Source organism: Prionailurus viverrinus, chromosome C2 (assembly GCF_022837055.1).
Source record: "Prionailurus viverrinus isolate Anna chromosome C2, UM_Priviv_1.0, whole genome shotgun sequence".
NCBI classification, from domain to species: Eukaryota; Metazoa; Chordata; class Mammalia; order Carnivora; family Felidae; genus Prionailurus; species Prionailurus viverrinus.
Genome location: NC_062569.1, coordinates 111,450,801 through 111,474,648, shown reverse-complemented (window position 1 = coordinate 111,474,648; position 23,848 = coordinate 111,450,801). Strand labels below are relative to the sequence as shown.

The 23,848-nt window shown below is 41.0% G+C and overlaps 1 protein-coding gene across 1 annotated transcript in view; it reads left to right on the top strand.

Moving 5' to 3' along the window:
• Positions 1 to 2,212: 2,212 nt before the first annotated feature.
• TMEM45A (transmembrane protein 45A) overlaps positions 2,213 to 23,848 on the top strand; it is a 79,383-nt gene continuing 57,747 nt past the window's right edge. Inside the window, exon 1 of the mRNA XM_047873980.1 lies at positions 2,213 to 2,543. The gene's annotated coding sequence lies outside the window, so the exon portion shown is untranslated. The remainder of the gene's footprint in view (positions 2,544 to 23,848) is intronic.

Genomic DNA, 23,848 nt, shown 5'->3' with positions numbered 1-23,848 from the left:
ATTTTTGAGAGAGAGAGACAGAGAGAGATACAGAGAGAGAGAGAGAGAGAGAGCGTGTGCAAGTTGGAGAGGGGCAGAGAGAGAGGGAGACACAGAATCTGAAGCAGGCTCCAAGCTCTGAGCTGTCAGCAGACAGCGTGACGTGGGGCTCAAACCCAAGAACTGTGAGATCATGACCTGAGCTGAAGTCGGACGCTTAACCGACTGAGCCACCCAGATGCCCCAGGCATCTTTTTTTTTTAAGTAGTTTTTGAGGGAACTCTTCCAATGGTTAATAATATCAGCTGCCTGTCTGTGGTGATGAGTGTGGAAGATTGATCATGTATCTTGACTACACCGTTGTGTAGCTTTTTTGATAAAAGGTGCCCCATTGTCAGATTATGAATGTTTCAGAAAGCCAAACTCATGATAACTTTCAATAGCCATCTTTTCTTTGTGGGTTTCCTTGACTGACAGAGGGATTGGATATTGTTAATCCACTCACATATTTTTTTACTTGGTGAACAAGGTCCTAAATTTTTGGAGCATTTGTGGAGGTGTGATCACATTATAATCGGGGCTACCTAGACTAAGGTGTCTGATTAGTCCACTGTGTCAGATTTTAAAGGCCCCCCATGATCTTCACCTCCTGGCTTTTAGGAACTGCAGAGACTAGGCACTAAGAAGTAAGGGCAGCTGCTAGCTGACATCCAGAAAGAAACTGGGAACTCAGCCCTATAGTTGCAAAGAAATGAATGCTACCAAGAACCTGAGGGAGTTCAGAAGCAGATTGTTTTCCGGTTGAGCCTACAGATGAGAATGCAGCCTGGCAGACACCTTGACTGCAGCCTTGAGAGACTTACGCAGGAAATCCAATTAAGCCATGCCTCAGCTTCTGACCCTTAGAAACTGTGCAATAATAAATGCGTGGTGTTCCAGGCTACTAAATCTGTGGTAATCCATTACATAGCAATAGATAGCAAATACAACAACCATGAGGACATCATCTGTGATGTAAAAGCTTTGGACATCAGAAGGTAGAGGCATGCACTCAACAAATTCTGACCTACCCACTCCCAGTAAATGGTAGGTAAGTCCATGATGGTAAGTATCCATGATGTAGTACCACAAACATAACCTGGAGACCTTGGTGCCATACTAGAACAGACTTCTCTGAATCTTGGTAGCTTCATCTGAAAATGGAGATAATTATAGCATCTACTTCACAAGATGGTTGTATGAATTATATATGATGATGTGGGTAAAGCTGTTTAGTACAAGGCCTGGAACCTTTCACGGTGGGTGGCCCAAATGAGTGTTGCTCTCGGCATCTTAATAGTTCAGTGAGGTCACATTTCTGTCATATCCTTACATTATAACAGCGATTGATTTGCAGACCACCCCTCCCCGCCCCAACTAATCAACGAACCAGTCAACGACCCTGCACAATTTCCCCAGGATCAAAGTATCATTTGGTACAGTTCCGGCTAAATTCTCACAGAATAAAGCAGTATTTCCCGTTTTTCTACGACTGCCACCACCCAACAAAAAACCCCACGGCAGCTAAGTCTTCCAAAGCACTCCCGTAAGTGGGCTTCTACGCAGAAACACTCACCTTTCTGGTTAATAAGGACTTCAATGAAGGATTCATTAACTCCACCCTCCCCTTCCCCCCCCCCCCCACCCCCCGACAGAAGGATACTATCGCCAAGGAACAAGCTCTTCAATTTTATCATTCGCTCCCTGGAGAAAGCGGGGGGAACGAAGTCCTCAGGCCTGGCCTGAACGCCCTTTAGGGGCGTGGGCATCCTGGGGCCCCAGTCCCTTCCACTCGGAAATGCAGGGGATTTAAACCAACTTCGGCGCGCCTTAATTTCATCCCAAGAACAGACTGCAATCGTGTTTAAACAAACCAGCCTAAAGGCCTCAAAGCTTGAGCATAACGGAGGCCGGGGCCGGGGTAAGTCCTGGGTGCGCAGGACTCCCTAAGGACCCCAGCCCCTCCCGGGCCCCGCTGCCGCTGCTGAGTGCCACATCAGCGCCCGCGCTGCACTTCCAGGTTCCTCTCGAGGATGGAGCGAGCTAGCCCGGCGGGCGGGGGCGGGTCCAGGCCTGCGAGAGTGGCGGGCTGGTTGGCCAATAGGCAGCAAGCAGGGAGTCGCGGCCACCAATGAGCTGGAGCTTCGGGGTAGTTGGGCAGCCGAAGTTCGTGCCCCGGGCGGGGGGTGGCGGGGAGGGAGCCAGATGAGGCACATCTGGACAGCTGCGCCGAGGAGCTGTGCGGCCCCTTCGCGGGCCCGACGTCAGCTGAGCACGTCCCCCACGTCCTCTCCTGCTAGACACTTTTATTATTCATATTCCCAAAGAAGCAACCGAGGATCCAGGCTTAAAACTTTTTTTTTCCGCTAATTGAGACGGGGCCAGATCTCATCCCGCGCACAGTTTAATTTTCATGGGGCTCTGGGATCAAAAGAACAGAAACAGCAACAACAAAAGCCCAGCCGCTGTCTGATTTAAAACTGGCAAAGTGAGAAAAATAGTGTTGAGTAAACAGACCGAGTTGGGTAAGTTTTGGAGACGTGCTGGGTATGTGTTTCTCCCGCTGTGATCTCTCTCCTGCGTCTTTTTGCTGTTCTCATTATCTTCTCTTCGTCAGAGAGATGAAAATATCCCTCGCTGCCACAAACTGCACAGACCGTCGGCTTCCTTTTCTTCTGCTTCGCTAATAATTTAATTTTTGGTTACTTGTGTGTTATTTTAAAATTTCCCAGGGACAGAAATTTAACTGGTGTCCTGTTGTAAGCCTCTCCAGACCTCAAAGTTGAATCTGATAGATGTATTTTTCTATTTTCTTTCTGTGAGAACAAAGTATACGTTTGTAAAGCCGAAATCTTTATCCACCCCTCATTCCCCTGACTGTTTTGACAGAAGATTGAGAAAGTTATCAGACTTACTCTGAATTCACAAAACCTTTGCTTCTGTTCATTGGATGTTTAATATTAAGTAACTTAAATTCTGAATTATGTGGGTAATTGCTGTTTCACTTACATGTGAATGTAGTTGTAACCCAAAAATATCTTTTCTGTGTTCATCCGTCCATAGTGGGAGGTCCAAATTCCTTCAATACGTGACAGACAACTCTGTGCATCAGTAACTTTATAATTGTATGTTAATCCCATAATTCTATCAAAATAATATTTAGAGCGATTGCTAGATGTGTATGCTTGCAGACAGTTGTGGTACATATTTCAGGATTTAGCAATGTGAAATTATGGCAAATCTTGACCTAGGTGAATGACCTGAGGCCCATTACATTCAAAACATCTGTAATTTTGCTTAAGCAATGTTTTGGATTTGAGACTTTGTCATATGTTAGTTACTGTCATGGCAGATCTGACCAGAATTGATGTTTAATTTCTCGCTCAGAAAGCCTTTGGTGGGAATTTGGTGCCATAATTGCAAGTTGCAGAGTGTGTTTTTGAATCAGAGAGGCAGTGCATTCAGTGGGTGGAACAGTTGACGTGGTTTTCAGGGATGCAGAGTTAGAAGGGACAGTGTTACAGAGAAACAGTATAAAGAGCCCATTGGCCTAGTTCAATTTGCAACCCCACTGTTCGGACCTTGGACAAGTTACTCAGAGCATCTGTGCCTCAGTTTCCCCCTCTGTAATATGGAGATAGTGATAGGCCCTACCTCACGATATTGTCTCTAGGACTAAGTGAGTTAACACAGGTGAAACAATAGTTCTGAACATAGTAAGTCTTTGCTGTTGTGCTCACTCTTCATTTCCATCCTTCTTAGCTTCCTCTGCTGCATGTCATTTTCCCAGCTACCATTCTTACCTCCATATTAGTGGCTAGCATTTACTGAGTCCTGACCTCTTGTTAGTGATACACTAATATTAGGCTGTGAAGGAAAGAGAGTCTTGAGAGGAGAGGAGAATTTATCAGGTGCCAGAGAAAGAGCTAGGAGGTTCTGGGAGTGCAGAAGATGGAAAGAGGACTTCTTACTGTGGGATAGCTTCATAGAAGGGTTGGCTTTCTGGGAAGGGATTTTGCCCAACAATTTTGATGGAGAGGAAAAGGATCATGGAACAGCAGGTGGCAGGTATTGTAGGAGAAAAGAAAAGCAGGGGCAAAGCACTGAGGCTGGAAAATGTGTACCTATGCTTAGGGACAGTGGGTTGTGATGCAGGAAAATCTTTGGGAGGTTCGTGGGTGGAAAGGTTGGAAAGGTGGGAGAGGTAGGAGAGGACTGCACGGAGAGCCTGATGGGGAAGGGGAGGATTGGGATGTAGATGGGCGGGGGACAGCAAGCTGAAATGGCAGCAGTTATACGGTGAAGGTGTTTCTAGAACTATCTATCTCTGGGGTCCAGTCTCCACCTCCTGCCCAGCACACACTCCCCATCTACTCCACTGCTTCCGTGATGTCCCTTCAGGGCTTGCAGGCTGTGTGGTCAGGACTGAGCAGTGAGCCTTGGCCATATCTTTTTGACTGTTTGGTGTCTCTCTGGGAGCTCTGATGAAGTGGTCTGACATTCTGGGCTATTATCCCAGATACTTTGTAGAAACAGGCCTTGCCTTGAAGTCTGACATGGATGCAATTGTTCCACCTCTCCCCTACCCTTGTACATACACAGTGTCTGCAGAGTAGCTCTTTCTCCCCCTGCTAACACCTATTCAGGTGTTAATACTTGTAACATTGTAATTTCCAATTATGGAGTTAGATGGGACCTGCAATATATACCTAAGTGGAGAGCTAGTTTGGAGCTCTCCTCCTTTTTCTTCCTTGAGAGCATTGTGCTGTGGCAGAGCTCAGCTTCTCTCTGGTCCTGGCACTGCTGCTGACCAACTGTGTGACCTCAGGAAAGACATTGAGCCATTATGCGTTTCTTTGTGCCATCATCTGTAAAATTATTAAATTACCTCTGAGATTCTGAGATGATTTTTTTTTTCTTTTCTCTTCTTCGCTGGGACAGTCTGTTGCTTGCAGATGGCTCTTTGATATGTCTATGGCTGACATTTCGTGACTACTTAATACATGGTAAACATTATTCAGGGTGCTTAAACATGTCTTAGCTCATGTAGTCCTCTCACCAAACCTATGAGGGTTGGTACCTATTGACTGAGGAGACAGAGGCATAGGCATATTAAGAGACTTGCCCAAGGTCACACAGTGAACAAATGGCAGATGCCCATCTGGTCTAACTCTAGACCCCAAGCCTTAACCACAGGCTACACTGCCTTAGGCATGTAAAGCTGGGCTATTCTTGTTTGCAGTTGTGTTGGTAATCAAGAAGTCCATGGGAGAAGGCTGATTGGAGGGGGAGAGCACATTTGAAGAACTGAGCTGGTAAAATTTCTTTGGAGGGGCTAGAATACCAACACGGGTCATGTCTATGGGATGTGTTGTGCCTGGAAACAGAAGACATTTTGCATGTTTATAAGATGGGACTCATTGCAGGCAAGCACTCTGTCTTTTCATCCTGCTTGAACAAAACCCACGGAAGTACCTGGATATACAGTAGACATTTGATAAATGTCAGCTAGATGATTATCCTTTTTGAAAAAATGAAACTGTATAAGTCAGACGCAATGGTTTCCCCCTTTGTTTCCCTGCTTTCTTCTCAATATGTTACTCTACCCAGAGAGAAGCTTTGTTACTGGTTTAGTCTAAAACCTTTCAGCCCTTCTGTAAGGATTCACTCACAGGTATAGATCTAAACAATTTGAAGATATGAATGGGACCACAATATTTTTTAAAATTGAAATATAATTCACATACAGTGTTATTGTAGTTTTAGGTGTACATTAATTAAACAATTCTATACATTACTCAGTGCTAATCACGTAAGTATACTCTTAATCTTCTTTCTCTATTTCATGCCTCCCCCTATCCACTTCCCCTCAGGCAACCGCCAATTTCGTCTCTATATGTAACAGTCTATTCTTTTGTTTGTCTCTTTTTATTTTGTTTGTTTTGTTGCTTAGATTCCATGTATGAGTGAAATTATATGGTATTTGTCTTTCTCAGTTTGACTTATTTCACTTAGCATTATATCCTTTATTTAGGTCCATCCTTGTTGGTGGAAGTGGAAATATCTTTTTTTTCTTTTTTTTTTTTTTTACAGCTGAATAATATTCCATTGTGTATATATACCACATCTTTATTTATCTGTCGAAGAATACTTGGGTTGCTTCCATAATTTGGCTATTGTAAATAATGCTGCAATAACATAGGGGTGCATATATCTTTTCTAATTAGTATTTTCATTTTGCTTTGGGTAAATACCCAGTAGTAAAATTACTGGATCATGTGGTGATTCTATTTTAATTTTTTGAGGAGTCTCCATACTGTGTTCCCCAGTGGCTGCACTAATTTGCATTCCCATCAATAGTGCAGAGGGTTCCTTTTTCTCCACATCCTCACCAACACTCACCATTTTTTTTATTTTAGCCATTCTGACAAATGGAGGTGATATCTCATTGTGGTTTCAATTTACATTTCCCTGATGATTAGTGATGTTGAACATCTTCTTATGTGTCTGTTGGCCATCTGTACGTCTTCTTTGGAAAAATGTCTATTTGGGTCCTCTGCCCATTTTTTAATTGGATTATTTGGGGTTTTGGGGGTTCAGTTCTTTAAAATTCTTTATACATTTTGGATATTAAACCCTTATCAAACATGTCATTTGTAAACATCTTCTCCCATTCAGTAGGTTGCCTTTTCATTTTATTCATAGTTTCCTTTGCTGTGCAAAATCTATTTTGGTGTAGTCACAATAGTTTAATTTTGCTTTTGTTTCCCTTGCCTTAGGAGACAGATCCAGAAAAATGTTTCTATAGCCAATGTCAAAGAATTTACTCCCTGTGTTTTCTTCTAAGAGTTTTATGGTTTCAGGTCTCACATTTAGGTCTTTATTCTGTTTTTAGTTTAATCTTGTGTATGGTATAAGAAAGTGGTCCAGTTTCATTCTTTTGCATGTAGCTGTCCAGTTTTGCCAGCATCATTTATTGAAGTCTGTCTTTTTCCCATTTAATAATCTTGCCTCCTTTATCATAGATTAATTGATCATACAAGTGTGGATTTATTTCTGGGGTCTCTATTCTGTTATTTTGATCTGTATATCTATTTTTGTGTCAGTACCATACTGTTTGATTACTACAGCTTAGTAGTATAGTTTTAAAACTGGAATTGTGATACCTCCAGCTTTGTTTTTTTCAAGATTTCTTTGGCTGTTCAAAATCTCATACAAATTTTAGGATTATTTGTTTTAGTTCTGTGAAAAATGCTGTTGGTATTTTGATAGAGATTGCATTAAATATGTAGATTACTTTGGGTAGAATGGATATTTTAACAATATTAATTCTTCCAATCCATGAACATGGAATATCTTTCCATTTGTTTGTGTCTTCTCCAACTTCTTTCACCAGTGTTTTATATTTTGGAATATAGATCTTTCACCTCTTTGGTTAAGTTTATGCCTAGGTATTTTATTATTTTTGGTGCAATGGTAAATAGGGTTGTTTTCTTAATTTCTTTTTCTGCTGCTTCATTATAGTATATAGAAATTCAACAGACTTCTGTATTTTATTTTGTATCCTGCAAATTTACTGAATTCATTTATGAGTTCTAGTAGTTTTTTGGTGGAGTTTTTAGGGTTTTCTATATAGAGTATCATGTCATCTGCAAATAGTGAAAGTTTTACTTCTTCCCTACCAATTTGGATGCCTTTTATTTCTTTTTCTTGTCTGACTGGTATGGCTGGAACTTCCAGTACTATTTTGAATAAAAGTAGCAAGGGTGGACAACCCTATCTTGTTCCTGAAAGTGGTGGAAAAGCTCTGTTTTTCATCATTGAAAATATTGTGGTTTGGAACAACAATATATTTATTTTTTTAAAAAATGGAGAAACTGAAATATTCCAAGTCTCGTGGAAAAATGAGGCAGGTGCCAGGTAAATATTCTACTTTTATTTCTTGGGCATCAAATTATATTGTTTTATTTCTGGTGATGCTATGGTTTTGGGATAAGAATGTCTCATGATGAAGCTTGATGTAGGATTATTTCAGGTGTCCCATTATTAATTATACCCAGTCTGGATTTTAAATCTTTTTGAGACTTCATTCTTTAAGTCTTTTATATATTGAATAAACTTTAAAATAATATTTGAAAAATATTTTAATTTGCTTTTTACTTCATTGGGTTAATGTAGTCACTCTTAAATATAGCACTCTGACTAAGCAAACAGACTTTGGAGTCAGACTGTGAGGGTTTCAATCCCAGGTCTGCTTCTTACTAGTGTACCCTGAGTAAGTTATTTTCTCTAGGAGGCTTTATTATATTGTATTTATTATTATAAAGTGGGGATATCAGTAGGCATCAAATGAGAAAATCCATGTGAAGAATTTAGCATAGTGTCTGGTTCATAGTAAAGCCTATACCTATAAGCAATTCATTTTTTATTATGGCAAATTAAACATAATAGAAAATTTGCCATTTTAACCATTTCTAAGTGTGTAGTTCAGTGACATTAGGTGCATTGACATTGTTGTGCAGAGATCACAGCTGTCCATCTCCAGAGCCATTTCATCAAACTGAAACTCCATACTCATTCAACAATAACTCCCTGGCTCGCTGCTAGTAACCACATTCTACTGTCTCTATCAATTGGATTACTCTATGTACCTCATATAAATGGAATTATACAATCTTTTTCCTCTTATGACTGGCTTATTTCACTTAGCATAATATCTTCAAGGTCCATCGATACGATATCATGTGTGAGAATTTCATACTTTTTAAGGTTGAATAATATTCCATTGTATGTTTATACTGCATTTTGTTTATCCATTCATCTGTTGAGGAGCATTTAGGTTGTTTCCATCTGTGATGGCTAATTTTTTGTGTTAATTTTGCTAGACCACACTGACAAGATATTCAGTCAAAGCTTATTCTAGATGTTTCTGTGAAGGTATTTTTAACTTAACTTTATTTAAAGTTTTTATTCATTTATTTTGAGGGGTGAGGAGGTGCAGAGAGAGAGAGGGAGGGAGGAAGGGAGAGAAGAGAGAGAGAATTCTAAGCAGGCTTTGCACTGACAGATGTGGGGCTCAAACTCATAAACCTGAGATCATGACCTCAGCCAAACCAAGAGCTAGACACTTAACCAACTGAGCCACCCAGACGCCCCTGAAGGTATTTTTTAGATGAGATTAACATTTAACTCAGTAGACTTGAGTAAAGCAGATAGCTCTCTGTTATTTGGATAGGCCTCATCTCATCAGTTGAAGACCTTTATAGAAAAATACCGACCAACAATGCAAAAGAGATCCTCTTTCTCTGCATCCTCCCCAACATCTGTTGTTGCCTGAGTTGTTAATGTTAGCCATTTTGACAGGTGTGAGGTGGTATCTCATTGTGGTTTTGATTTGTATTTCCCTGATAATGAGTGATGTTGAGCATTTTTTCATGTGTCAGTTGGCCTTCTGGATGTCTTCTTTGGAGAAGTGTCTATTCATGTCTTTTGCCCATTTCTTCACTGGATTATTTGTTTTTTGGGTGTTGAGTTTGAGAAGTTCTTTATAGATTTTGGATAATAACTTTTTATCTGATATGTCATTTACAAATACCTTCTCCCGTTCTGCTGGTTGCCCTTTAGTTTTGCTGTTTCCTTCGTTGTGCAGAAGCTTTTTATTTTGATGAGGTCCCAATAGTTCATTTTTGATTTTGTTTCCCTTGTCTCCAGAGACGTTTTGAGTAAGAAATTGCTGCGGCCAAGATCAAAGAGGTTTTTGTGTGCTTTCTCCTTGAGGATTTTGATGGCTTGCTGTCTTACATTTAGGTCTTTCATCCATTTTGAGTTTATTTTTGTGTATGGTGTAAGAAAGTAGTCCAGGTTCATTCTTCTGCATGTCACTGTCCGGTTTTCCCAGCACCACTTGCTGAAGAGACTGTCTTTATTCCATTGGATATTCTTTCCTGCTTTGTCAAAGATTAGTTGGCCATATGTTTGTGGGTCCATTTCTGGGTTCTCTATTCTGTTCCATTGATCTGAATGTCTGTTCTTGTGCCAGTACCATACTGTCTTGATGGTTACAGCTTTGTAGTATAGCTTGAAGTCTGGGATTTTGATGCTTCCTGCTTTGGTTTTCTTTTTCAAGATTGCTTTGGCTATTTGGGGTCTTTTCTGGTCCCATACAAATTTTAGGATTATTTGCTGTAGCTCTGTGAAGAATGCTGGTGTTATTTTGATAGAGATTGCATTGAATATGTAGACTGCTTTGGGTAGTATCAACATTTTAACAATATTTGTTCTTCCTATCCAGGAGCATGGAATCTTTTTTTTTTTTTCAATATATGAAATTTATTGTCAAATTGGTTTCCATACAACACCCAGTGCTCATCCCAAAAGATGCCCTCCTCAATACCCATCACCCACCCTCCATCAACCCTCAGTTTTTTCTCAGTTTTTAAGAGTTTCTCATGCTTTGGCTCTCTCCCACTCTAACCTCTTTTTTTTTTTCCTTCCCCTCCCCCATGGGAATGCAAGCTGGTGCAGCCACTCTGGAAAACAGTATGGAGCTTCCTCAAAAAACTAAAAATAGAACTACCCTATGACTCAGCAATTGCAGTACTAGGCATTTATCCACAGGATACAGGTGTACTGTTTCAAAGGGACACATGCACCCCCATGTTTATAGAAGCACTATCAACAATAGCCAAAGTATGGAAAGAGCCCAAATGTCCATCAATGGATGAATGGATAAAGAAGATATGGTATATATATATAATGGAGTATTACTCGGCAATCAAAAAGAATGAAATTTTGCCATCTGCAACTACGTGGATGGAACTGGAGGGTATTATACTAAGTGAAATTAGTCAGAGAAAGACAAAAATCATATGACTTCACTCATATGAGGACTTTAAGAGACAAAACAGGTGAACATAAGGGAAGGGAAACAAAAATAGTATAAAAACAGGGAGGGAGACAAAACAGAAGAGACTCATAAATATAGAGAACAAACTGAGGGTTACTGGAGGGGTTGTGGGAGGGGGGATGGGCTAGACTAAATGAGTAAGGGGCACTAAGGAATCTAGTCCTGAAATCATTGTTGCATTATATGCTAACTAATTTGGATGTAAATTAAAAAAAAATTAAATTAAAAAATATAAAAATAAAAATAATAAAAAAGAAAAAAAAAAAAGCAAAATACCGACCTCTCTGGAACAAGAGACAATTCTGCCAGCAAACTGCTTTTGGACTTAAACTGCAGTATCATCTCTCCCCTGAGTTTCGCCTGTTGGCTTACACTGAAGATTTTGGACATGCTAGCCTCCACAATCATGTTAGCCAATTCCTAAAATAAGTCTTTCTCTCTATATAATATATAGCTATAGATTTGGCTATGTATAGGTAGTAGATATAGACACGTAGATGTATAGATATAGATAGATATACATATAGGTAGATATACTATTGGTTCTATTTCTTTGGAGAATCTTAACTAATATGCCATCCCTTAATTACTGTGAATAATGCTGCTATGAACATTGGTGTACATTTATATGTTGGAGTTCCTGCTTTCAATTCTTTGGGGTAAATACCTAGAAGTGGAATTGTAGGATCAAAAAGTAATTCTTTTTTTAAGTTTATTCATTTATTTTGAGAGAGACACAGCACGAATAAGGAAGGGCCGGAGAGAGAAGGAAAGAGAGGGAATTCCAAGCAGGCTGTACTCTGTCAGTGCAAAGCCCAACTTGGGGCTTTATTTTATGAACTGTGAGATCATGACCTGAGCTGAGATCAAGAGTGAGATTCTTAACTGACTGAGCCACCCAGGTGTTCCCAAAATAATTCTTATAGGAATAAAAAAATACCCAGTGCCCCAAAAGGTAAAATTCACAATGTCTGGCACGCAAAAATAGTGAAGCAGTTGTGTTGAAAATGGAAATAAATACACTAACCCTGACTGTCCTGGAGGTGTACTTACATGCACATTTTTGTACTATTAGTCAAATAGTTGAGGTCTTCACTATAATAACATTTTGTACATAACAAGACAGAGTCTGCCAAACCATGGTCTGTGTTGATTTTACTTTGGCTTCTGAGATAGAAGTTCTTCTTCAATGTATTACTGTTTTTTAAGATTCTTTTTCTGTGTTTGATAACCCCAACCTCCCATTGGACTATGGTGAGGTAAACTCGGCTAAGGGTTATACTGGCCAAATGCATCATGCCTCCGATGGATTGGAGCTAAGACTAGGGCATGATGGGTGGGAGATGGGGCGAGGCTAATGAGCGACTGAGCATCGAAGGCCTTATAGAGAGCAGCACGGGCCAAAGCAGCGCTGCCAAGATCTGCTGACAGGCCCAAGAGGTCTGGCTAAGCCAGAGTCCAGAACCAGAAGCCTTTTAAACCCAACAGAGGCACGTGGGGAGTGAATTCAGCCAAGTCCAGTTGGGACTATGACTGAAGCTGAAGAAGCAGGGCTTGATTTCATTACCAGACGTAGGAGGCTGGGTCAGAGAGGGATGCCCTAGAGTCAGGCAAGGGCTTAAAGCTCGGGAGCCTCATACCAGGGTCCCAGACTTTGAGCCGGGACTGTCTGTTTTTCCTCTGAGAATTGGACAGTTTCTCTGTTTCTCTGCTCTGCTACTTCCCTGAAGTCCAGTCTGACCTGCTATCATCTAGACATCTCTACATAGATGCTTTGTTGCCAGAACAATCAAGTTTTCCTTTTTTTTTCCTTTTTCAATTTGAGTACAGTTGACATGCAGGGTCACATTAGTTTCAGGTGGACAAGTTAGTGATTTGACAAGTTTATAGAACAAATACGTTTTCTTCAGTTTGGGTGTTCTGAGCACCTTGGCATTCCTTTCCACTCTGCCTGTGCAGAAATACTGCTTTTTTTCCACACAACTAACACCTTTCTTGGATGCTGGAAAACTACTTCTTAAAATATTGTAGCCCAGATTAATTCTTGGGAAAGCTCCTACTTAAGATGACAACAAGATATTATTACTATCATTTGATAGAGGTTTTACTTTTTTTTTTCTGAAATTTATTGACAAATTGGTTTCCATACAACACCCAGTGCTCATCCCAAAAGGTGCCCTCCTCAATACCCATCACCCACCCTCTCCTCCCTCCCACCCCCCATCAACCCTCAGTTTGTTCTCATTTTTTAACAGTCTCTTATGCTTTGGCTCTCTCCCATTCTAACCTCTTTTTTTTTTTTTCCTTCCCCTCCCCCATGGGTTCCTGTTAAGTTTCTCAGGATCCACATAAGAGTGAAACCATATGGTATCTGTCTTTCTCTGTATGGCTTATTTCACTTAGCATCACACTCTCCAGTTCTATCCACATTGCTACAAAAGGCCATATTTCATTTTTTCTCATTGCCACGTAATATTCCATTGTGTATATAAACCACAATTTCTTTATCCATTCATCAGTTGATGGACATTTAGGCTCTTTCCATAATTTGGCTATTGTTGAGAGTGCTGCTATGAACATTGGGGTACAAGTGGCCCTATGCATCAGTGCTCCTGTATCCCTTGGATAAATTCCTAGCAGTGCTATTGCTGGGTCATAGGGTAGGTCTATTTTTAATTTTCTGAGGAACCTCCACACTGCTTTCCAGAGCGGCTGCACGAATTTGCATTCCCACCAACAGTGCAAGAGGGTTCCCATTTCTCCACATCCTTTCCAGCATCTATAGTCTCCTGATTTGTTCATTTTGGCCACTCTGACTGGCGTGAGGTGATATCTGAGTGTGGTTTTGATTTGTATTTCCCTGATAAGGAGCGACGCCGAACATCTTTTCATGTGCCTGTTGGCCATCCGGATGTCTTCTTTAGAGAAGTGTCTATTCATGTTTTCTGCCCATTTCTTCACTGGGTTATTTGTTTTTTGGGTGTGGAGTTTGGTGAGCTCTTTATAGATTTTGGATACTAGCCCTTTGTCCGATATGTCATTTGCGAATATCTTTTCCCATTCCGTTGGTTGCCTTTTAGTTTTGTTGGTTGTTTCCTTTGCTGTGCAGAAGCTTTTTATCTTCATAAGGTCCCAGAAATTCACTTTTGCTTTTAATTCCCTTGCCTTTGGGGATGTGTCGAGTAAGAGATTGCTACGGCTGAGGTCAGAGAGGTCTTTTCCTGCTTTCTCCTCTAAGGTTTTGATGGTTTCCTGTCTCACATTTAGGTCCTTTATCCATTTTGAGTTTATTTTTGTGAATGGTGTGAGAAAGTGGTCTAGTTTCAACCTTCTGCATGTTGCTGTCCAGTTCTCCCAGCACCATCTGTTAAAGAGGCTGTCTTTTTTCCATTGGATGTTCTTTCCTGCTTTGTCAAAGATGAGTTGGCCATACGTTTGTGGGTCTAGTTCTGGGGTTTCTATTCTATTCCATTGGTCTATGTGTCTGTTTTGGTGCCAATACCATGCTGTCTTGATGATGACAGCTTTGTAGTAGAGGCTAAAGTCTGGGATTGTGATGCCTCCTGCTTTGGTCTTCTTCTTCAAAATTCCTTTGGCTATTCGGGGCCTTTTGTGGTTCCATATGAATTTTAGGATTGCTTGTTCTAGTTTCGAGAAGAATGCTGGTGCAATTTTGATTGGGATTGCATTGAATGTGTAGATAGCTTTGGGTAGTATTGACATTTTGACAATATTTATTTTTCCAATCCATGAGCAGGGAATGTCTTTCCATTTCTTTAAATCTTCTTCAATTTCCTTCATAAGCTTTCTATAGTTTTCAGCATACAGATCCTTTACATCTTTGGTTAGATTTATTCCTAGGTATTTTATGCTTCTTGGTGCAATTGTGAATGGGATCAGTTTCTTTATTTGTCTTTCTGTTGCTTCATTGTTAGTGTATAAGAATGCAACTGATTTCTGTACATTGATTTTGTATCCTGCAACTTTGCTGAATTCCTGTATCAGTTCTAGCAGACTTTTGGTGGAGTCTATCGGATTTTCCATGTATAATATCATGTCATCTGCAAAAAGCGAAAGCTTGACTTCATCTTTGCCAATTTTGATGCCTTTGATTTCCTTTTGTTGTCTGATTGCTGATGCTAGAACTTCCAGCACTATGTTAAACAGCAGCGGTGAGAGTGGGCATCCTTGTCGTGTTCCTGATCTCAGGGAAAAAGCTCTCAGTTTTTCCCCGTTGAGGATGATGTTAGCTGTGGGCTTTTCATAAATGGCTTTTATGATCTTTAAGTATGTTCCTTCTATCCCGACTTTCTCAAGGGTTTTTATTAAGAAAGGGTGCTGGGTTTTGTCGAAGGCCTTTTCTGCATCGATTGACAGGATCATATGGTTCTTCTCTTTTTTTTTGTTAATGTGATGTATCACGTTGATTGATTTGTGAATGTTGAACCAGCCCTGCATCCCAGGAATGAATCCCACTTGATCATGGTGAATAATTCTTTTTATATGCCGTTGAATTCGATTTGCTAGTATCTTATTGAGAATTTTTGCATCCATATTCATCAGGGATATTGGCCTGTAGTTCTCTTTTCTTACTGGGTCTCTGTCTGGTTTAGGAATCAAAGTAATACTGGCTTCATAGAATGAGTCTGGAAGTTTTCCTTCCCTTTCTATTTCTTGGAATAGCTTGAGAAGGATAGGTATTATCTCTGCTTTAAACGTCTGGTAGAACTCCCCTGGGAAGCCATCTGGTCCTGGACTCTTATTAGTTGGGAGATTTTTGATAACCGATTCAATTTCTTCGCTGGTTATGGGTCTGTTCAAGCTTTCTATTTCCTCCTGATTGAGTTTTGGAAGAGTGTGGGTGTTCAGGAATTTGTCCATTTCTTCCAGGTTGTCCAATTTGTTGGCATATAAGTTTTCATAGTATTCCCTGATAATTGTTTGTATCTCTGAGGGATTGGTTGTAATAATTCCATTTTCATTCATGATTTTATCTATTTGGGTCATCTCCCTTTTCTTTTTGAGAAGCCTGGCTAGAGGTTTGTCAATTTTGTTTATTTTTTCAAAAAACCAACTCTTGGTTTCGTTGATCTGCTCTACAGTTTTTTTAGTTTCTATATTGTTTATTTCTGCTCTGATCTTTATTATTTCTCTTCTTCTGCTGGGCTTAGGCTGCCTTTGCTGTTCTGCTTCTAGTTCCTTTAGGTGTGCTGTTAGATTTTGTATTTGGGATTTTTCTTGTTTCTTGAGATAGGCCTGGATTGCAATGTATTTTCCTCTCAGGACTTCCTTTGCTGCGTCCCAAAGCGTTTGGATTGTTGTATTTTCATTTTCGTTTGTTTCCATATATTTTTTAATTTCTTCTCTAATTGCCTGGTTGACCCACTCATTTGTTAGTAGGGTGTTCTTTAACCTCCATGCTTTTGGAGGTTTTCCAGACTTTTTTCTGTGGTTGATTTCAAGCTTCATAGCATTGTGGTCTGAAAGTAAGCATGGTATAATTTCAATTCTTGTAAACTTATGAAGGGCTGTTTTGTGACCCAGTATATGATCTATCTTGGAGAATGTTCCATGTGCACTCGAGAAGAAAGTATATTCTGTTGCTTTGGGATGCAGAGTTCTAAATATATCTGTCAAGTCCATCTGATCCAATGTCTCATTCAGGGCCCTTGTTTCTTTATTGACCATGTGTCTAGATGATCCATTTCTGTAAGTGGTGTATTAAAGTCCCCTGCAATTACCACATTCTTATCAATAAGGTTGCTTATGTTTATGAGTAATTGTTTTATATATTTGGGGGCTCCAGTATTCGGTGCATAGACATTTATAATTGTTAGCTCTTCCTGATGGATAGACCCTGTAACTATTATATAATGTCCTTCTTCATCTCTTGTTACAGCCTTTAATTTAAAGTCTAGTTTGTCTGATATAAGTATGGCTACTCCAGCTTTCTTTTGGCTTCCAGTCGCATGATAAATAGTTCTCCATCCCCTCACTCTCAATCTAAAGGTGTCCTCAGGTCTAAAATGAGTCTCTTGTAGACAGCAAATAGATGGGTCTTGTTTTTTTATCCATTCTGATACCCTATGTCTTTTGGTTGGCGCATTTAATCCATTTACATTCAGTGTTATTATAGAAAGATACGGGTTTAGAGTCATTGTGATGTCTGTATGTTTTATGCTTGTAGTGATGTCTCTGGGACTTTGTCTCACAGGGTCCCCCTTAGGATCTCTTGTAGGGCTGGTTTAGTGGTGACAAATTCCTTCAGTTTTTGTTTGTTTGGGAAGACCTTTATCTCTCCTTCTATTCTAAATGACAGACTTGCTGGATAAAGGATTCTTGGCTGCATATTTTTTCTGTCTAGCACCCTGAAAATCTCGTGCCAATTCTTTCTGGCCTGCCAAGTTTCAAAAGAGAGATCAGTCACGAGTCTTATAGGTCTCCCTTTATATGTGAGGGCACGTTTACCCCTTGCTGCTTTCAGAATTTTCTCTTTATCCTTGTATTTTGCCAGTTTCACTATGATATGTCATGCAGAAGATCGATTCAAGTTATGTCTGAAGGGAGTTCTCTGTGCCTCTTGGATTTCAATGCCTTTTTCCTTCCCCAGTTCAGGGAAGTTCTCAGCTATGATTTCTTCAAGTACCCCTTCAGCACCTTTCCCTCTCTCTTCCTCCTCTGGGATACCAATTATGCGTATATTATTTCTTTTTAGTGTATCGCTTAATTCTCTAATTTTCCCCTCATACTCCTGGATTTTTTTATCTCTCTTTTTCTCAGCTTCCTCTTTTTCCATAACTTTATCTTCTAGTTCACCTATTCTCTCCTCTGCCTCTTCAAGCCGAGCTGTGGTGGTTTCCATTTTGTTATGCATTTCGTTTAAAGCGTTTTTCAGCTCCTCGTGACTGTTCCTTAGTCCCTTGATCTCTGTAGCAAGAGATTCTCTGCTGTCCTGTATACTGTTTTCAAGCCCAGCGATTAATTTTATGACTATTATTCTAAATTCACTTTCTGTTATATTATTTAAATCCTTTTTGATCAGCTCATTAGCTGTTGTTATTTCCTGGAGATTCTTCTGAGGGGAATTCTTCCGCTTGGTCATTTTGGATAGTCCCTGGCGTGGTGAGGACCTGCAGGGCACTTCCCCTGTGCTGTGGTGTATAACTGGAGTTGGTGGGCGGGGCCGCAGTCAGACCTGATGTCTGCCCCCAGCCCACCGCTGGGGCCACAGTCAGACTGGTGTGTGCCTTCTCTTCCCCTCTCCTAGGGGTGGGATTCACTGTAGGGTGGTGTGGCTCGTCTGGGCTACTTGCACCCTGCCAGGCTTGTGATGCTGGGGATCTGGCGTATTAGCTGGGGTGGGTAGGCAAGGTGCTCGGGGGCAGGAGGGGCAGGCTTAGATCGCTTCTCTTTAGGTGATCCACTTCAGGAGGGGCCCTGTGGCAGCGGGAGGGAGTCAGATCCGCTGCCGGAGGTTTGGCTCCGCAGAAGCGCAGAGTTGGGTGTTTGCGCGGAGCGAGCAAGTTCCCTGACAGGAACCGGTTCCCTTTGGGATTTTGGCTGGGGGATGGGCGGGGGAGATGGCGCTGGCGAGCGCCTTTGTTCCCCACCAAACTGAGCTCTGTTGTCAGGGGGCTCAGCAGCTCTCCCTCCCTTTGTCCTCCAGCCTTCCCGCTTTCCAAGCAGAGCTGTTAACTTATGACCTCCCAGACGCTAAGTCGCGCTTGCTGTCGGAACACAGTCCGCCCGGCCCCTCCGCTTTTGCAAGCCAGACTCGGGGGCTCTGCTTGGCCGGCGAGCTGCTCCTCCGCCCCGGCTCCCTCCCGCCAGTCCGTGGAGCGCGCACCGCCTCGCCGCCCTTCCTACCCTCTTCCGTGGGCCTCTCGTCTGCGTTTGGCTCTGGCGACTCTGTTCTGCTAATCCTCTGGCGGTTTTCTGGGTTATTTAGGCAGGTGTAGATGGAATCTAAGTGATCAGCAGGACGTGCGGTGAGCCCAGCATCCTCCTAAGCCGCCATCTTGCTGCAACCTCTAAAACTTAATTCGAGGTTTTACTTTTTTTGGTGGATAAGAAATAAATACTGAGTCTTTAGGAAAATTGGAAGTCGTTTTTTCTCTTAAAGGAGAGGTACTACAGTCACTTTTTCACCTAGAAAGAAAGCTTCTATCAGAAGTCTTGGAAAACTTTACTTTTATGCCAGTGATCTCCCTACTATGGGTTGGGATGTAGGAATGGATGCTGCTCAGTATTCTCATGTCACTATGACAGTTCTCATAACAGAAATGATTCATTTGCAGAATTTAGTAATAATAACAGAAGTAAGAACAGCCACACTAGATGATAGAGTAAATTTATCACTTTAATTTCCTCCAAATCAGCATTGTTTGAAGGAGGTTTTGTTCCTCTCTGGTGTTTTCCACTGAGAGAGAGATAGATGCAGGAAAGATTAAGAGAGCGTGAGTGAGAGCCTTTTGCCTCTTTCTGATGAGCTCAGGACTCCCTTCTGTACTCCTGCATGTTTCAGGGGCCATCAGCCTATCAGAAAGGTGCAATTAAGGACAAAGATTATGGTTTCTGGAGAGAAATGTGCACAAAAAATTTAATAATACCTACTTGTTGCCTTAGTAATTGTGGTAAGAGTTGTTGGTTTTGCTTTGGAATTAGTTTTAGTTATTTGTGTTTCGTGGTGGTAATGAATAAGAGACAGTGGGGTGAATGGATGAAACTGGTTCTGCACCCTGATAGTGGTTACATTCTGATTGGTTCTAGGATCAGAATTGGTTTTTCCATAAGAGAATCAGATTGACTATGTGAAACCATTAAAAGGGACAGGAGCCTCTTATTTTGCCTCAGTCTCAGTCTCATTCCATTTCCCCACTTTCATCGCTGTCTTTTCCTCTCATTCCAGTTACCCCTAAACCCATGATTGCCCTGCTCTTAGCAACCATTTCCAGGACCTCTTTTACAGGGAAATTGCCCAGGATTCAGAAGAGGCTATGATGGGATGTTTCCCTCCTCTTGTCTTTGGCTCTTATTTTTTTGGATCGGAAGTAGAATTTATATGCCACTCCAGTGATCTTTTTTTTCAATTTTCCTGAAATGAAGAAAACCCATTCTCCCCCCGCCCCCAATGTCTTGAAAGAAGAATTTTTGAAGATTTAGAAATAGGAAGAAGTCAACAGAGAGAATGTTTTGATTTTGATCTATCCTGACATTGGCATGAAATTAGTTCTTGTGAAAAAAGAGACTGAGGCTATCAAGAAAATGAATACAGGCACAAACAGAAAGCAGATTCAGAGCTGTAAATACAGAGAACAAACCATTGGTTGCCAAAGAAGAGAAGGTGGGAGGATGGGCCAAAGGGATGAAAGGGAGTGGGCAATACAGGGTTCCAGTTATGGAATGAGTAAGTCACAGGAATAAAAGGCATAGCATAGGGAATATGGTCAATGATATCGTAATTATGTTGCATGGTAACAGATTGTAGCTACACTTATATGGTGAGCCTAGCATAATGTATAAACTTGTCAAATAACTATGTTATACATCTGAAGCTAATGTAACTTTGTATGTCAACTAAACTCAAATAAAAATATTTATTTATTTATTTATTTATTTATTTATTTATTTATTTATTCTCAAGTTAGCTAGCGTACTGTGTAGTCTTGGCTTTAGGAGTATATTCCCGTGATTCATCACTTACATACAACACACAGTGCTCATCCCAACAAGTGCCCTCCTCAATGCCTATCGCCTATTTTCCCCATTCCTCCCAACCCCCACCCCCATCAAACCTCAGTTGAGGCTATCACTGAAAAAGCACCCACTCCTACCTTCAGATAGCACAGTGCTACATTTTAGGGAAGACAGCTTTGACTCTCACGCTGAGCCCCCTTAAGCTTCTGAATTTTCCTTCTGATACATTATCAATCACCAATTGTGCTGAATCGTAAAGCATATTGCCAGATCTGGAAATGGAGTATTGTTAATGAGGCACTTGGTACGGCCTGAAAAAGTAAACTTTAAGGAAAAGCTGTGGGCTCAAAGGGTATCTTCTTTCCTTCATTGTTTGGCACATCATCACTTGACTTTTCCAAGTTTCAGTTAACAAGTGATGTTTAAAAATGTCCTCTCTTCTGCTCTCTCCTTATCCTTTTATCTTTTTCATTTGGTTGTGATTTGAGAAGCAATTCATCAAGGGCAGTTCTGAGTTCATGTTGACTAAAAACACAGGACTGAAGGTGAACAGATATTTACTCTGGTGTTCGAAGTCCAGTTGAAGAAATGATGAGTAAGTTAGCTTACATTAGCTGAGTCTCTTATTCTTATCGAAAGGACCATTATTCTAGTGATTGGAGAAGGCAGTGGTTTACATGGCATCCTTTGAGGAAAGACTGTTTTAAATAAGCTTCTCCACTGGCCTCCTTGTGGGCTCACCTCCACCACCAGACCATCCGTCATCATTAACCACGTTTCTAAATTTAATTTATTAGAGGAACCATTTGGTTCACAGGATGAGTGGATTTTGATTGGGAGGTAGTGGTGGGTAGAAAGTGTAGGGCCTGCTGGTTATTTCACTGAAGCCCCAAATAGCATGAAGGAGGAAGGTCAGTTAAGAAACAGAAAGAGAAAAGAAGAAACAACTGAGCAAATCTCAAAAATTTTGTTGGAAATTGGCTTGAAGTCTAATTTGCTCTCTTAGCCATAGAGTTGAGTCTTATATATTTTGTAATCAGTTCTTATAAAATTCAGCCATTACTAAGCTGATGACCAAAGAGCACTCTTCCAACTTGACAGAATAGAGAAATGTCTTCTCCAGCCAAAATTATAGGAAATTTTCCGCCAGCAAGCATTCAGATTTCCTACTGGGTCCATTCCTGTAAGATTTATCTTTCCAGATAATCCAGTTGGTTAGGTTAATTGGGTCCAGTCAATCTTAAATAGATTAATAAAAATACCAGTTACACAGTTAGAAAGCTTTTGAATCTTCCAGGGAACAGACATATTTATGACGTCTAGTTCAGGATTACGTCTTAAGGGAGAAATTACTCTTTTTCTCTCCAAGCAATACCAGCATGAAATGACCCTTCATGAGATCCTTGAGCTTCAAGGGCACTCTTCCCAGGATGAATGATGCCAGAGAGCATGTAATTCAGCCACAATTTCCCTCCAGGTCCCTTCAGTCACTTAGAGGACAAATTCTCTGTCTGCAGGGCCTGTTCTGTGGGTGTGCAACCTGTAGAGTTGCACAGGGCTCCAGTCTTAGAGGGGTCGTGTGCTTATTTTAATGCTCTGCTGTCACTGTTTTGAAATTCTCACAATTTATAAACAAGGGACTCCACATTTTCAGTTTGCTCTGGGCCCTGCCTCTATGCTTTCAGGGCTATTCAAATGTAACAAGAGTGAGAAAGTAAAATTAAGGGCCTGTTTTCATCACTTTCCTCCAACTTTAGGTGTCCAGATGAGCACCTAATGGAACTGCTACTCATTAGTTTGTCTTTATTGATCTCATGGTTAGTTTACCCTATTAACGGGTTTTCAGAGGATCTTGTCCCTTTTTAGAACAATTTCTCTACTAATTTAGAGCCTGTAGTTAAAAAGGTGAATCAGGTCTTGGCAACATATGGTACTTCTGTCTTTTGAAAAGAAGTGGCTTCTAAATCTCATTTGTTTACTTTGTGTTATGGCCTTGATGGCACAACCCCAATTTCATACGTGCACTCTACACACACTCCAGTAGGTCTCATTTTTATTTTTATTTATTTTTTTAAAAGTTTACTCATTTATTTTGACAGAGACAGAGAGAGTGCAAGGAGGGGTGTAGGGTGGAGAGAGAGGGAAAATCTCAAGCAGGTTCCACAGCAGTGCAGTCAATGCAGAGCCTGATGTGGGGCCCAAACTTAGGAAACTGTGAGACCATGATGTGAACCAAAATCAAGAGTCAGATGCTCAACTGAATGAACCACCCAGGTGCTCCAAGAGGTCTTATTTTTAAAGCAAGAACCAAGAAAGATTCTTATTGGCTGGTGGGTCCAAATGCTGAAGCCCACAGCGATGACTGTGAATATTCATTCCTGAGTTTTCTTAGTCTTCCTAGGGGCCCCTGGGTAGAAGTGGGTATGAGATACTTGGCTTGGTAGGTTGGTTCAGGTAAGGGAAACAAAGTCAGGGGCGGGCCTGATCCGTGTGGGAGCCTTCTGCTTTAACTGTGCTTACACACTGAGCACCTGAGCTGGCTGGTTGAACAGTTTCATAGAAATGATTAATAAGGAGGCAAACATGGTGAGAGTGGGAATAAATGAGTATAAATACCTTGCAGGACTTGGAGAAACACTTGCTGACAGTGAATCAGTTAGTATTTCCCTGAGTGCAAAGGACAGTATTTTCTGGTATGTGTGAACATGCCCAGTAGTTTGACAATCAGACCTGCATGTCTGATGATATTAATTGCAGGGTGTTATGGGCCAGGTTTCTGTAAGTTGGGTGGAGGTGGAGGCCACTGGCATGATATACATTGCTTGGGAAGAAACATGAGTGGGAGGAAGAAAAGAGGTTTCTCTGGGGCTGTTGCAAGGCTGATGCTGGTGAAATATGTTTGTCTTTCTTGAGTGGTAAGCAGCATCTGCAAGGATTGTTAGCTGCTGAGCAGCACGTCTTCTGTACTTAAGACCCATGAGAGATTTGGGTGACGGTAGTAGTGAGGTAAGTTTTAATACTGTGTTTTCCTACTCCTTGTCTTTGGTGTGTACATGGGTGTGTGTATGTGTGTAAAACTGACGAAAAGGTGTCTGGTTTCAGCCTATTGATTTTTTTTTTCTCATTCTGCTGGAAATCTTCAGCATTAATTAGGACAAAAGGCTCAGTTTCCACTTCTTTCTTACTCTTTTTGCCCAATTCGAAGATGTTTGATATACTGAGACTAAG